This window comes from Oryctolagus cuniculus, chromosome 9 (assembly GCF_964237555.1).
Source record: "Oryctolagus cuniculus chromosome 9, mOryCun1.1, whole genome shotgun sequence".
NCBI classification, from domain to species: Eukaryota; Metazoa; Chordata; class Mammalia; order Lagomorpha; family Leporidae; genus Oryctolagus; species Oryctolagus cuniculus.
The window spans coordinates 39,545,681-39,561,017 of NC_091440.1; the positions used below are offsets into that span (position 1 = coordinate 39,545,681).

The following is a 15,337-nucleotide window of genomic DNA, read 5'->3' on the forward strand; positions in this document are numbered from 1 at the left end:
GGGTCCTCCTTCCTGCTAATGTACATCCTCTGGGAGGCAGTGAATTTATGGATCGAGCACTTAGGTCCCTGCCTCCCACGTGGGAGATCTGGATTAAGCTCTCAGCTCTCTGGCATTTGAGAAGTGAACCAGCAGATGGGAACCCCTCTGTCTCTCTCTCTTTCTGCCTTTCATATAAATAAAATTCACAGTACTAACAAATCAGTGAATTTGGCTCTTATTTTAATCTTCTGTGACTATATTGGGGCTTTGAAAAACGTGGTTGTTTAGTTTATTTGTTGTTTTGTCTGAATTTTTATATTCTCTTTTAGAAGTAGCTGCTACATTAACATGGTTCTGAATTGTTTTGGCTTTACCTGGTCATATGCCTGGAACCTTCTTCACTATTGTTGAGTGAAAACCAAAATGGAAGGAAATCGCTTCGAAACCACCCCCACGGCCAGGAGAAGTCACACGTGGGGCGTCCCAGTAGTCCAGACCCATCCAATGAAGCTCTTCCCTGTAGGACATGGGGACTGTGCCACAGCTGGGAGAGACTGCAGCTGAGTTGCCCACTCTGATCCAAGATGAGCTGTCATTTGCAGACTAAAAAATATTTAAAAAAAGAAATTCTCTCTGCTCACAATCTACTGCACTCTGAGTTGATTTTTTAATATCTCTGAAATGTAAAAAAACATGTGACCTTCCATTTTGAAACCGACTAGGTATCATCTTCATCCGTTGGGAAGGAGGTGGAGCAAGCGCCGAGGTTCTTTCTTGCTCTCATCTTCTCTAGTGTGCATTTGTGTTCAGTCCCCTGTTGAGCTAATAGAGCTTACTGTCCAATGAGAGAACCTGTACCAAGGTTGGTACAAGGATCTGACATGGATTTTCTGTGAGGAAAAAAGGGAAGAGAGAGACAGGGTTAGCATACAGTTGGGCTTCCTGTGCGATCCATTCTGAATGCCATTTTACCTTAATCGAGATACACTGTTGCTGGGGCCAGCATTGTGGCACAACAAGTTAATAGCCCCAGTCTGCAGCACCAGCATCCCATATGGGCACCGGTTCGATTCCTGGCTGCTCCACTTCTGATCCAGCTCCCTGCTAATGTACCTGGGAAAGCAGCAGAGGATGGCCCAAGTCCTTGAGCCCCTGCACCCACAAGGGAGACCCGGAGAAAGCTCCTGGCTCCTGGCTTCAGCCTGGTGACTTGGGGAGTGAACTGGTAGATGGAAGATCTCTCTCTCTCTCTCTCTCTCTCCCTCAACCTCTCTCTGCAACTCTGCCTTTCAAATAAATAAAATAATTTTTAAAAGAGATATACTGTTGCCGGCGCCGTAGCTCACTAGGCTAATCCTCCGCCTGCGGCACCAGCACCCCAGGTTCTAGTCCCAGTTGGGGCTCCGGATTCTGTCCCAGTTGCCCCTCTTCCAGGCCAGCTCTCTACTGTGGCCCGGGAAGGCAGTGGAGGATGGCCCAAGTGCTTGGGCCCTGCACCTGCATGGGAGACCAGGAGGAAGCACCTGGCTCCTGGCTTCAGATCGGCACAGCGCCGGCCACAGTGCGCTGGCCCTGGCGGCCATTTGGAGGGTGAACCAACAGTAAAGGAAGACCTTTCTCTCTGTCTCTCTCTCTCTCTCACTGTCCACTCTGCCTGTCAAAAAAAAAAAAATATATATATATATATACTGTTATTTCTTTAAAAAAAAAAAAAAGAAGAAGAAGAAAAGAAAGAAAGGAATTAAAAAAAAAGACTGGAATTGCATTCCAGACAAAGGAAATTATAGTTATTCAACAAATATTTGTGTTAGACACCGGAGACCCAGTGGTGCCAACATAATACATTCATTGTATTTATGTCCAGGGTTATGCAGGCACAGAACAGATTATAGCCTAGCTACTGCTATTTCTGAACCCTACTTGTTGCCAGGAGATGTTCTAAACACTGTACTAATTAGACTCCCTCACCACTGATGAGAAAACAGACACAGAGAGGCCAAGCCACTTGTCCATGGTCACACAGCTGGTAAAGGAGTTCTAGTCAAACCCGGGCAGACTGGCTCTTAACCAGGAAGAGACAGCAATCTCTGTACTCATACTGGACAGAAACTGGTAATGGAAGTTGGGGAGCAGGATGAGAGTGTTGACAGATCACGGAAAATTCTTCTAGACTGGCAAGATGGAGCATTAGTAGGACATAACCAGTGAAGAAAATGGGACAAGAGCAGGCAGCTGGAAGAGAGAATGCCTTCTCTGATCACTGCACCCCAGCCTCATGTCTGCTACAGAAATGCTGTCCCAGAGCTCCTTGGAGCAATGAGGCTGCAGGGCTTTTTGTTTTTTTTAAAAATATATTTATTTATTTATTTATTTTGAAACAATTACACAGAGAGAGCCTCCATCCACTGGTTCACTCCCCCAAATGGCTGCAATGCCCGGGATTGGGCCAGACCAAAGCCAGGAGCTTCTTCCAGGTCTCCTATGTGGGTGCAGGGGCCCAAGGGCCTAGGCCATCCTCTGTTGCTTTCCCAGGCCATAGAAAATAGCTGGATCAGAAGCAGAGCAGGCAGGACTGGAACTTAACCTTCTGTGCCACAGCGCCAGCCCTGACTTTTTGGATTTTATTCTAAGAACAAAGAGAACCCATTGAAAGTTTTAAGAAGCACAAGATTAAGTTGATTCTTTTAAGAGATCATAGTAGCTGTTGAATGGAGAATGCAGCAGAGGGAGACAAAAGTGGGGAAGCTATGCTAGTAAGTTCCATGAGCTGAGGGGCCGGCTGAAAATTATTTTTTTAAAAAAACTATGCATGCGCCGGCGCCGCGGCTCACTAGGCTAATCCTCTGCCTAGCGGCGCCGGCACACCGGGTTCTAGTCCCGGTCGGGGCGCCGGATTCTGTCCCAGTTGCCCCTCTTCCAGGCCAGCTCTCTGCTATGGCCAGGGAGTGCAGTGGAGGATGGCCCCAGTGCTTGGGCCCTGCACCCCATGGGAGACCAGGAAAAGCACCTGGCTCCTGGCTCCTGCCATCGGATCAGCGCGGTGCGCCGGCCGCAGCGCGCCGGCCGCGGTGGCCATTGGAGGGTGAACCAACGGCAAAGGAAGACCTTTCTCTCTCTCTCTCTCTCACTGTCCACTCTGCCTATCAAAAAAAAAAAAAAAAAAAAAAAAACTATGCATGCATTTCAAAATTCTTTGCACCAAAATAAATTCGGCTTTTAATTCATTTTCCATGAACTTTTTGAAGTATCCTACAGCTACTCACATATAATTATATATGTATTATAAGTCATCTGTTATGTATAATTTGTACACATTTACCTTGATGCTGTGAAATAATTTTATATGTACAGAAAAATTTCAATGATAGGACAGAGTTCCCTACATCCTTCCACCAATTTTCCCGAATGTTAACATCTTCCGTGGCCATGTTGCTTTTGTCAAAAGTAAGAAACCAACAATGGTTCATTTCTGCTCACTAAATTCCACATTGTATTCAGATTTCCCCAGTTTTTCCACAAATGTCCTTTTCTGCTCCAGGATCCCGTCCAGGGTAGCACATTATATTTCAGTTCTCATGTCCTCTTAGGCTCCGCTTGGAAGAGACAACTTTCCAGTCTTGTGCTGTTCTTCACGTAAGAGCAGTGGTCAGCTGGTGTTAGAGACTGTCTCTGGGACTGGGTTTGCCTGATGATTTTAGCGTGATTCGATTAGAACATTAAAGTAATTTCAGTATGGAAATGACAATGGCAGAGTGTTCATTCAGAGAGCTCACTCTGTGACTTAGACAACCAGGACTTTGCACATCAATTCCATGGGGATAACTTCTTCAATACGAGAGTAGAGGTGGTTTCTAAACCCATATTTGTAGTGCTTTTTCTTGTTTGAATATTGTATAGGAATGTTGATCATTTTGCTTTTCAACAACGAAAGAGTGATTTGTCTTCAAAGGAAAAAAACGACAGCAAATAAATAACATACCAACAGTGGTCAATCAGGGATGATTAGAATACAGTTGCTTGTTTTTGTCTTCTCTCGGATTTTTCTCTACTTTTAAAAAAAAATTACAATAAAAGAAAGAAAAGGGCTGGGAGAGGGAATGATCCGAGAGAACAGGAAGAAGGAGGACGAGACAGGTAGAGGTGAGACCAGCTGAAAGACTTGTAGGAAAGCGCCGCAGTTGCCCGCGACCTACACTAGATATAAAGAAACGCAGGTGGAGGCCGCTGCAGCTGGAAACTGATTGGCTAGAGCGCTGGGAGGGAGGGACCAGTTCCTGGCTTCCGACTGAGCAAGTTGTGGGGTGCTTCACCGAGCGAGGAAATCTCAAGGGACCGGAAGCTTTGAGAAGACAGCAGACCCACAGGCAAGAGGAGGGCGCTAGCGCCCCCTCTTCCGTCGGTTCTAACCTTATGTTTGTGGGTGACATTCTTCCTGAACGCCCCCTGTAGTTCTCAGACCACTGAATCAGCACCTTAAAATTCTTACTTCCACTTCCTTCAGAACCCAACCTGAAGTAGATTGTTCATAGTGGCCCTCTGTTTGTAGATTCATGACCGTGTACCTTCGTTTAAACCAAAGCTAACCTCGAAATTCCGTATTTTATTACAATGCTACCAGTTTTTAAACTAATGTCAGCTTTGTTTCTCTGTTCCAGGGTCCAATCCAGGCTGCCACAGGTTTCTCTACTTTTCATGGGAAAAGTGGAGTTCAAAATTCTGACGCTGCCTTTGCCACTTCCCAGAAATACAAACGTGGCCTAAATTGCTCTTCATTCACGAATGAGAATGAGAATGAGAATGAGAATGAGAATGAGAATGAGAATGAGAATGAGAATGATTCCAAAGGTACTTCAGAGTGTTTTTGAGAGAACCATGAATGCAAAGTATGGGTATCCTGAAACACTTCAAAATATACAAAGCTGCACAAACACAGGGCAGAATTTGTGTGAAGTAAGTGCTGACTCTTACTGCTTATACAACCAGAACCAAGATGTGGGCGACTGACAAGATCCTATAATCAAAACATGACGTATATTTGGCTTACAAGTTCTGAAGACTGTTTACATTTAAATATAGGTTCAGCTGTGTAGGATGAATACATTCTGGACATCCATCATGACTATTGTTAATAACACTCTGTTGTATATTTGCAATTTGCAAAGAGAGTTGATCTTATGTGTTGTCACCACAAAAAAAAAAGAAGAGACAAGTATCTGAAATAATGGATACATCAATCAGCTTGATTGTGGTAAACATTTCATAATGTACACATATATCAAAACATCACTTGTACACCTTAAATAAATACAATTTGTATGTGTCAGATATGTTGCAATAAAGCTGGGGATGGAAGAAAAAATAGAACAAAAATGTCTGTGTGTATATTATGTAGACATCTGCAAATTTATTTATTTATAAATACTGACAATTTAGATCAAACAAAATGCTGATGCCAAATTGAAGACTGGGCCCAAAAAGTGAGAAGGTAGACAATGCTTTCCCTCTGTTCCCTGCTCAGCTCCTGTCTGGACCATCCCATCGGTGAAGCAGAGCGAGCCACTCTCCAGTGCCAGTCACCAAGGCCAGCGCTCCTCCCCACCCCACCCCCACCCCGAATTCCTGAGGCTCACTCCAGCAGGTGGTTTTCAAAGAACTACTTAGTGAGATGCAAAATAACAGAGGAACAGCACAAAGGCTCACAAACTCTTTCCCTACTTATACAGGCCCTTGAGAAACAAACTAAGCGAAGCATCATACAAGCCGCTAACAGATGTGACTGTGACATGTGCTTGCACAGTCCAGAGACCCATCCATCCGGAGAAAGCCACTTCACACCCGCAGTGACTCCCAAGTCAGCCTCCTTGCCAGTTTCCCTCCCCAGCCCCTCACTTGCAGAACAGCGCTGCGATGACTCTGGGTCAAACAAAGCAATAGCATCTAGAAGGCGAAGCCGGATTTACAGCCTCTGTCCAGCAAGATCCACGGCACTCAGTTGATGGAGTCACCCCACTGAGACTTTTTAGGTTCTTACTCTTATTTTTTCTTTTCCTTTTTTTTAAAGATTTATTTATTTATTTGAAAGGCAGAGTTACAAAGGGGTGGGGGGGAGAGAGAGACAGGAAGAGAGAGAGAGAGAGAGAGAGAGAGAGAGAGAGAATCTTCATCAGCTTGTTTACTCCCAAATGGTGACAACAGCCAAGATTGAGCCAAGCTGAAGCCAGGAGCCAGGAGCTTCTTCCAGGTCTCCCACAGGTGCAGGGGCCCAAGGACCTGGCCCATCTTTCACTGCTTTCCCAGGCACATTAGCAAGAAGCTGGATCAGAAGTAGAGCAGCAGGAATTCAAACCGGCACCCATACCGGATGCTGGCACTGCAGGCGGCTGCTTTACCCTATACACCACAGCACTAGCCTCTCTCATAATTCTTAAAACTCATTTTTACTTATTTTTGATCTTGAGCTATATGGACCTTCATACACTATCTTTGTAAACTGTTTTTTAATGAGAGACATCTTTGCAGAATATCTCTATAAATTCTTTTAGGAATAAGAGTAAAATAGATAAATGAATTAAAATAAGTCAATGAATAAATAAATAAACTGGCACTTCCTTCACTTTTCAAGCTTCAGCAATTCACTGTCCCCAAACCATGGGTTCTCTGTAGAGTTTTCAGTGTCCTTCTCTGCCTGCCTCCACTCAGAATACACATCCACCTCCTTTGAGGTGGATAGGTGTTCCTCACCTTGCCAGAGTATTGTCTACCTTTCACCTTCACAAACGTTATCTTGTTTAAGCCTCCTCCAGCTCAGAAGAGTTCAATTATCTGTCTAAGCACTTCAGATTTAAGTAGCAGCAGAGCCTAAATTTGAACTCTGGTCTATCTGATTCAAAACTGTATATTTTCATCACTACACTCAACTCTTTCTGCAAATCTTTTTAAAGATCTATACATTTATTTGAATGGGGCTGGCGCTGTGGCACAGTGGGTTAATGCCCTGGCCTGAAGCGCCGGCATCCCATATGGGCACCGGTTCGAGACCTGGCTGCTCCTCTTCCAATCCAGCTCTCTGATATGGCCTAGGAAAGCAGTAGAAGATGGCCCAAGTCCTTGGACCCCTGCACCCTCGTGGGAGACCTGGAAGAAGCTCCTGGCTTCTGGCTTCGGATCAGCACAACTCCAGCCATTGCAGCCATTAGGGAGTGAACCAGTGGATGGACGAACTCTCTCTCTCCCTCTGCCTCTCCTCTCGTAACTCTGACTTTCAAATAAATAAATAAACCTTTAAAAAAAATCTATGCATTTATTTGAAAGGCAGAGTTACAGAGAGGCAGAGGCAGAGAGAGAGAGAGGTCTTCCATCTGTTAAATCACTCCCCAAATGGCTGCAACAGCCAGAGCTGGGCTGATCCAAAGCCAGGAGCTTCCTCTGTGTCTCCCACTTGGGTGCAGGGGCCCAAGCACTTGGATCATCTTCTGCTGCTTTCCCAGGCACATTAGCAGGGAGTTGGATTGGAAGAGGAGCAACTAGGACTTGAACCAATGGGCTGGCCCCAAACTCTACCCAATTTGCTAATCTCTAGGGATTTAGAAACTAACAGGATTGAAATGCCATCAAGCTTCTCATCATGTATTCCCACTGCCACATTAGCAGGAATAAGCCTTTGTGATACTTATTCTTTTGCATGTCTCCTATTCTACATCAACCATCTGCCTCTAGCTTTCACAACTGTCCCATCAAAGATACAGCAATACACTTTGTCAAGGTCTGTCAAGATGTTATGGTGCAGTGAGTTAAGCTGCCACTTGCAACACCTACATTCCATATCTGAACATGCTGATTCAAGTTCCAGCGGCTCGGCTTCTGATCCAGCTCCCTAGATCAGAAGGTACCTGATTGGAATACATCTGGGAAGGTAGCAAAGGTTGGCTCAAGTGTTTGGGCCCATGCCACCCAGGTGGGAGATCTGAATGGAACTCTAGGCTCCTGGCTTTGGCCTGGCCCATCCCTGGCCATTGTGGCCATTTAGGAAGTGAACCAGTAGATGGAAGATCTCTTGCTCTCTGTCTGTTTGTCTGTCTCTGTCCCTCTGTGTGTGTCTCTATATATATCACTCTGTCTTCCAAATAAATAAGTCTTTAAAAAAATAATAATATTTGTTGTGGCATAGTGGGTAAAGCCACTGCCTATGGCACCAGCACCCCATATGGGTGCCAGCTTAAATCCCAGCTGCTCCACTTCTGATCCAGCTTCCTGTTAATGCACCTGGGAAAGCAGCAGAAGATGGCCCAAGTGCTTCGGCCCCTGCCACCCATGTGGGAGACCCAGATGAAGCTCCTGGATCTTGACTTGGACTTGGCCCAGCCCCAGCCATTGTGGCCATTTGAGCAGTGAACCAGCAGATGGAAGGCCTCTCTCTGTCTCTCTCTCTCTTTCTCTGCCTATAATCCGGCCTCTCAAATAAATAAATAAATCTTTTTTTAAAAAAAGTGAGTTTTTTAAAAAATTAAAAAACAAGAACATTGTGCCAAGTGAAAGAAGCCAGACACAGGAGCTGACATTGTAACACAACAGGTAAAGCCGCCCCCTGCAGTGCCGGCATCCCATATGAGCACCGGTTCAAGACCCAGCTTCTCCATTTCGGCTCCAGCTCTCTGGTATGGCCTGAGAAAGCAGTAGAAGATGGCCCAACTGCTTGAGTCCCTGCAGACACATGGGAGACCCAGAAGAAAATCTTGGCTCCCGGCTTTGGATCGGCCTAGCTCCAGCTGCTGCAACCATTTGGGGAGTGAACCAATGCGTGGAAGAACTCCCTCTCTCTCTCTCTCTCTCTCTCTCTCTCTCTCTGCCTCTGCCTCTCTGTAACTCTGCCTTTAAGTAAATGAATAAATCTTTTTAAAAATCAGAATATTTAAAAAAAGAAAAGAGAAGAGATGCATCCCATATGCTGGCATCCCAAATGGGCACCAGTTCATTTGCCAGTTGCTCCACTTCTGATCCAGCTCCCACTAATGCACCTGGGAAGGACCAAGTGCTCGAGCCCTTGCCATCCATGAAGTTCCCGGCTTTAGCCTAGCCCAGCCCCAACCACTGAGGCTACTTGGGGAGTGAACCAGTGAATGGAAACTCTCTCTCTCTTTCACTCTTTCACTCTCTCTCTCTCTCTCCCTGCCCCCCTTTCCTCCTTACAATACTCTTTCAAATAAATAATTAAATATTTTTTAAAAAGTCAAACACAGAAATTACATGATCTCATTGATCTGAAATATCCAAAATCAATAAATGCAGAGAGAGAATCAGCAGTTGTCCAAGGCTGGAGAGAGGGGAGAATAGCAAGAAACCACATTTAGTAGGCATGGGGTTTTATTCTGGGATGATGGAAATGTTTGAGAACTAGATAGAGTGAATGTACTAAATGCTACTGAGTTGTTTATTTTAAACCAATTAATTTCATGCTATATTAATTTCACAGCAGTAAATTATTTTTTAAAGTTTATTCATTTATTTGTTTGAAAGACAGAGAGAGAGAGAGAATCTTCCATTTGCTATTTCAGTCCCTAGATGGCCACAGTGGGTGGGACAGATCCAGGTTGAATCCAGGAGCCAGAAACTCCATCTGAGTCTCCCACAGGATGGCCCATGTACCTGGGCCATCTTCTGCTGTTTTCCCAGGGGCAATAGCAGAGAGTTGGATTGGAAGTGGGGCAGCCAGGACTTGAACCAACACTCCCATGGGATGCTAGCATCATAGGCATCTGCTTAAACTGCTGTGCCACAACACTGGCCCCCAGTAAATTATTTTTCTACAAAATGGGCTTTCAGTAAATCCAATAGCTTCCAGTATCTCCCTATTTCATTCCACTCTATCCCCTACTGGCAGATTTGTCTTCCTAGCAAATCGCTTTCATTAGGAACCCACTACATTCTCTCTGCATCAAGTCTAAAGTCATTTGCCTTCATTGATGTTCCTTAAACACAGCTACATAGCAAGGCTCACTTCCTAACAAACTTCAAGTGTGGCCCCTCAGGCCATGGCTCGTGTCTCTGGCCAGGAGCCTCAAACTCCACCTAAAATCCTCCAATGCTCGTGCTTTGCCTCCTTCAGTTTGTTCTTGCTTTTGTCTGCATCACTGATCTGTTCCTTCTCAAAGCTCTTTCAGTATTTCAGACAATCCTAACGAATATAATGCTTTCATTTGATATGCAAACTATGGATTGCCCAACCAGATCCTAAGTTCCTGTTAAGGCAAAAATACGTGTCAGGTCTATCATTGATTCTCACACTGCCTATTTGACTTTTGGCAATACAGGAAGGACTCAACAAATGCGTCATTGATTCCTCAATAAATACTACTCGAGAAAGGTAATCTATTTCTCCCACTCCTCTTGCTAAGTTGTAGAATCCCCTTCACCTGGAACAATCCCCAACCTGCTCTGCCGCATCTTTTCTTTCTATTCCCTCATTTAGCAAGAAGTAGTTCCTCTAATTTAGGGGAAATTAGCACTGGCTAACTAACAAAGAAGCACCATGAATATGTACAGTGCCAGGACCTAAGAGATAGGATAAAAAGTCAACTCATGTAGACATCATTCCTTCCTAAGGGGATTCATGAGTGCATCGCCTATATTTATTGTGCTCTGTAGAAAGACCAGATGGCCATGAGGAAAAGAAGAGTGATCTCTATGGGCTGATGCTTAGGAAAAACATCTTAATCTATGTCTCCTTAACTAATAAAAAAAATCAAAAACAAACTTAAGTCCTTAAGGGACTGACACTGTGGCACAGCAAGTTAAGCCACCACTTGTAATGTTAGCATCCCGTATCGGAGTGCCAGTTGAATCCCGGCTACTCTGCTTCTGATCCAGTTTCCTCCTAATGCACCTGGGAAGGCAGCAGAAGGCAGAAGCACAAGCACTGGTCCCCTGCCTTCCACACAGAACCTCACAATATAGTTCCTGAGTTTGGCCTGGCCCAAACCTGGTTGTTGTGGGTCTTTGCAGAATGAACCAGCAGATGGAAGATCTCGATCTCTATCTCTCTGTCTCTCCTTCTCTCTGTAATTCTCCTTTTCAAATAAATACATCTTAACATAAATAAATCATTTAATTGAAAATACTGACTCTTTTGCCCAATCAACTAACACTTTACAACCCTCTTCATCCTCCCTTATCCTGTATATTTATTATGAAGCATAAGGAGGGACCACAACTGTGCTGAAGCGTTTACAAGTAAGAGGTGATGACTGGGTAAAAGGAAGACATATGGAAATCAGATATGAGTAGAAGTTCAGAGGAAGCATGCATAAGGGGAGAAATTTTGGCTCTGAACTTGGGCTATCCAAGTGCTTAAATGTTTATAGGCCAAATAAGAATAAAAACAACCTTAACACATCTTCCAGCTTTAAACAGCCTTCCTTTCTGAGAAGCAAGACATCACAGCAAGACATCATGCTAGGCTATATAACAAAGAGAGAGGTAGAATGTGGGTAGACGCAAGACACAAACAAATCCATAGCACAGAGACAGAGATCCAAACACAGTGAGAATCTGATAAAGGTAAAACTCACCATAATAGAGACTTCATTTATCTCTAATATCAGAGATCTACCATTTTCATAACATCCTGGTTACATCATTGTGTTTATATAATACATGCTGGTAAGGTCCATAAGCTTTGTTATTTTATACATTTACATATGTATTTTTTTTTCAGGATCAAGGCTCCTTTTTAAATGGATTTTTTTATGCTATATTTTATGAGCAATTCTAGTTTGGCTCCAGAACAACATTTTTCCACCCACATGGGAAAGCCTGCCAAACACTTCAAGGTTTTGCAATATTCTTTTGTAGTATTCGTTTTTATCAGAAAATCAAGCAAATATTAATTTTTTTTGAAAGAGAGAAGTATGCTTGCCTGCCAAGCACCCAAGTTACAGTGTGATATAAGACCTATCAACACATTCTGTGTGTTCTCCAAAGACTTCAGTCAAGATAACCATGTGAGATGTTAGCTGCAGTGAAAAGTGTACGTGTGGAATTAAGGGGTTGAATCTGTCCCAGAGTCCTTAAGCCTCTTCCTGAACAAATAATAATTTAAGACTCTTGCTATCTTTTTCCTAACCAGCTCATTGGCTCAGTCATTTCATTCTGCACAGCCCCAGGATTCCTGAGCTGCAGTGGCTCTTAGACATCCTGCTGTGTGATGTCTAAGAACCCATCGGGCAGTGGGACCCTTTTTTCACACAGAATTATCTATCCCATAAAAAAAAAAAAACTCACAGTTGGAAAGCAGAGATGAACTGGTCTCAATTCACAGATGGGACATTAACTCTAAGAAGTACAAAGTGCCTTTATTTCTTGAGGCTTAAATACATCTTAAAAAGCCACCATGGTAGCAGTTTGAAGAAAAGGGAAATTATTAAAAGGACTGAGGGAGAAAGGAGAGAAAAAGTCAGGAAAGTAGGATAGCCAAGAAAGCCAGCCCTAGGACACTCTTGAGGTCTGAGATATCACATTCAAGTTTTATTTCTCTCCAAAACCTCTGCAGGGAAGGGTATATGTGGAAATCTTGGCTTTAGTGGGTCCTCCTGAGAAGTCAGTGTAGCTTAAAACTTGGGATTGTTTAAGTTTTAAATGCCAGCAACACCAAACCAACACCAACTAAAACTTTAAAAAAGGAAATGAGTTTCATTAGAGAGAGCCATAACCAACACCATGTGCAACTCAACTCGGAGCTCACCAAGGAAAGGATTATTCTCCCACAATTGAACAAATCCACATTCTTAGAGCTTCCCAGTCCTCTAATTAAAAGAAGCCACTTGGATGATAGAAATATGTCTATGCATAATGAGTCATTCCATAGCATATAATTTTAAGCCTGTAACTCATTATCAATTTAAATCACATAGGATCTGGAATGCAATGATAGATGGCAAGGCTGGCAAAGGAACGAAGTCTCACACCAGAAATTCCATGTGTACAGGCATGTGTGTGTGTGTCCCACCCATGAATATGGCAGTGTTGACAAATGAGGCCATATGGAGCATTCATTTTCTGAATTTCCTTGTTTAATCAGGCCACAGTGGCTATATCATCAAGCTATTATTAAGTAGTCCTGATTACCAATGACAAAAGTCAAGATGAATAATGAGGGCTCTTCCAAGACCACACAGAGAAATATGTTGTCTGTCTGAAGAAATTAAGCTCGCCTGGCATGTGACAGACCCATTTAGCCATCCACGACAAAATTCCTAGTAAGCACACCCCACCAAGTGGTATATTGTGCAATCATTGGGCATCCAGCCACTAAATAACCTGGCCCAACCTGCTCAAATGGAAGCATCCTCGGGGGATGCAACTCCTTCCCTTCATGGCAAACAGGATGAATTATCACTTGACTGGAAATCATTGCCTTGGAGTTACACGGGCCGCAAGGAGAGGACAGGACAGCAGATGTGAGCAGTGCCCGACAGACGTCATAGAAATGGAGTCCACCCTGACATTGCTCACCACGACTTGTTTGAACCCAGGAAACGTGTTTCACTTAGTACTTCTCAATGGTCCATGAGTTCATAGTAAAAAGCTTGCAGAGATGGCAAAGTCTGCTTAAGAGAGAAAGAGAAAACCGACAGTGACTGGCCTTTATTCAGAGTGTGAATTAATATCAAACTTCATGCAAGTAAAAAAGTGCCCAAAAGTTTTTCATTCCTGTCTTTAAGATATGAAGGTCAAATCTAAATCAAGGTCAGAAGCTTTTGGGGGGCCTGTGCTGTGGTGCAGCAGGTTAAAGCCCTGGCCTGAAGCACCGGCATCTCATATGGGCGCCGGGTTCTAGTCCTGGCTGCTCGTCTTCCGATCCAGCTCTCTGCTATGGCCTGGGAAGGCAGTAGAACATGGCCAAGTCCTTGGGCCCCTGCACCCACGTGGGAGACCCAGAAGAAGCTCCTGGCTCCTGGCTTCGGATCGGCGCATCTCCAGCCGCTGCGGCCATCTGGGGAGTGAACCAGCAGATGGAAGACCTCTCTCTGTCTCTACCTCTCTCTGTAACTCTGTCTTTCAAATGAATAAAATAAACCTTAAAAAAAAGAGAAGCTTTTGGATATGAAGGTTTTATATATATTGCTGTATTGGTAGCTTCTCAGTGATTCAAGTTTCCACAGTACATGTTCTTGCAAAGTACTGTATGGCTAGCACATGAAGGTAAGCAGATAGACAGTATGCAAAGAATCCATTTATCTCCACTTTGTGGGCACTTAGTAGAACAGCTGGGTAGGCACTTAACAAATATTTCTTTATTTGAAGTAAAGACAGGAGATTGACAATGTCTCAGGAAAATGCCTATGCTCTGAGGGAAAATGACTTGCAATACAGAATCCTTTACCCAACCAAATCATAAATCAAATATAACACAAGGAGGACTAGGGACATATTCTGCCCAAAATGCCCTTTATTAGGAAGTTTCCAAACCATATACTCCCACAAAATGTAGGTGAGAAAAACAAAAAGAAGAAGATACAAGATTTAGAAAACAGTCAGTTCAACTAAGAATAAAGAAGAGAACACACGCATGCCAGCAGAGGAACAGCCTTGGAGAGAAAGCTATCCAAACTGCAGGGAGAAGACAAAAGGCTCCTAGAATATTCCCTTGGCCCTAGGAGCTGGATGCAATCTTGGAGAAATAAGAGCAACTCCAGCATGAGATAAAGGTAGATATAGAAGTAAGGTCAAAGATTCTCTTGTCTCATAACAGGCATCTCCCCTAATAGGAAATGTCTGAAAGGAAAAATAAGTAGATAACTATGTACATCATTAAGTGAAAAAAAAAAAAGTATAACTTAAAACAAAAGAAGGTAAAACAAAAATGGTTCCAAACTCAAGGTGATTCCCTCGAGTAAACAAGATTAGTGGTAGACAAAGTGAGGGGTGGGGCTATTGTTTTTGTCTTTATAACTATCTTTTCTCTAGCATTTATTTTTAACAATGATTATGCATTTTTTTTTTAAGATTTATGTATTTGTTTAAAAGGCAGAGCTACAAAGAGGCAGAGGCAGAGAGAGAGAGACAGAGACAGAGAAGTGTCTTCCATCTGCTGGTTCATTCCCCAGATGGCCGTTAAGGGCCGGATCTGCACTGATTCGAACCGAAGCCAGGAGCTAGGAACTTCGGGATCTTCCCATGCGGGTGCAGGGGCCCAAGGAATTGGACCATCTTCCACTGCTTTAGCAGGCCAAATCAGAGAGCTGGATCAGAAGTGGAGCAGCTGGGACTCCACACATATGGGATGCTGGCACTGCAGGTGGCAGCTTTACCCGCTATGCCACAACACCAGCCCCATGCATTATTCTTACAAAGCTTTTTA

General features: G+C 43.8%; 1 long non-coding RNA gene across 11 annotated transcripts in view; it reads right to left on the bottom strand.

The window, feature by feature from the left end:
- LOC127492117 (uncharacterized) overlaps positions 1 to 15,337 on the bottom strand; it is an 82,313-nt gene that overhangs the window by 52,301 nt on the left and 14,675 nt on the right. For 10 of the 11 annotated variants that reach the window (XR_011378631.1, XR_011378632.1, XR_011378629.1 and 7 more), the window contains 2 exons: positions 13,489 to 13,580; positions 357 to 872 (listed from right to left, as the gene is read on the bottom strand). This is a non-coding gene — a long non-coding RNA (uncharacterized lncRNA). The remainder of the gene's footprint in view (positions 1 to 356; positions 873 to 13,488; positions 13,581 to 15,337) is intronic. The other variant, XR_011378628.1, reaches the window with a different exon arrangement.